The following is a 539-nucleotide window of genomic DNA, read 5'->3' on the forward strand; positions in this document are numbered from 1 at the left end:
CCCTGAAGCAGATTTAAGGAATCGGTAACTCCCTTACCCCTACTTGAACCATACATCATTTATTTTCTGTTCCTCTTCCCAAAAGTAGCATAGCTATTTGTTCTTCAGTCACTCTACTTCTGTACTGCTTGTGAACATGTAATAACAAGCTTTGCAAACTGTGGAGTTATTGATATTGATAATTTAAGTGACTGTTTCCTAAAATTGCTATTCACTGATTTTGGAGTAATTTCTGAGAATGACAGCCTTTGTGTTTTCCTGGCCTTTCTAATAATCCTTCCCACCATTAACCGAGATGAATGTAGATACAAAGTATATGGCTTAGTGGTCAGTATAAGACAGTCTGTTGAAGTATCTGTTTGTAAGAGTAGAAGAACAGAAGCTGGGGGAGGCTGTGTGTGTTTTTAATGGATGATTAAATCTGGGGAGGTTGATCTCCTTTCATGCTGTGGATGTTGAGTGCTGCAGTCACGCCTCTCACTGCCAGCCAGCACTAGGATGATAATCAGTCACTATGAAAACTCATTAGCTCCACAGCA

This window comes from Terrapene carolina, unplaced genomic scaffold (genome assembly GCF_002925995.2).
Source record: "Terrapene carolina triunguis isolate 2854851 unplaced genomic scaffold, T_m_triunguis-2.0 Scaffold210, whole genome shotgun sequence".
NCBI lineage: Eukaryota > Metazoa > Chordata > Testudines > Emydidae > Terrapene > Terrapene triunguis.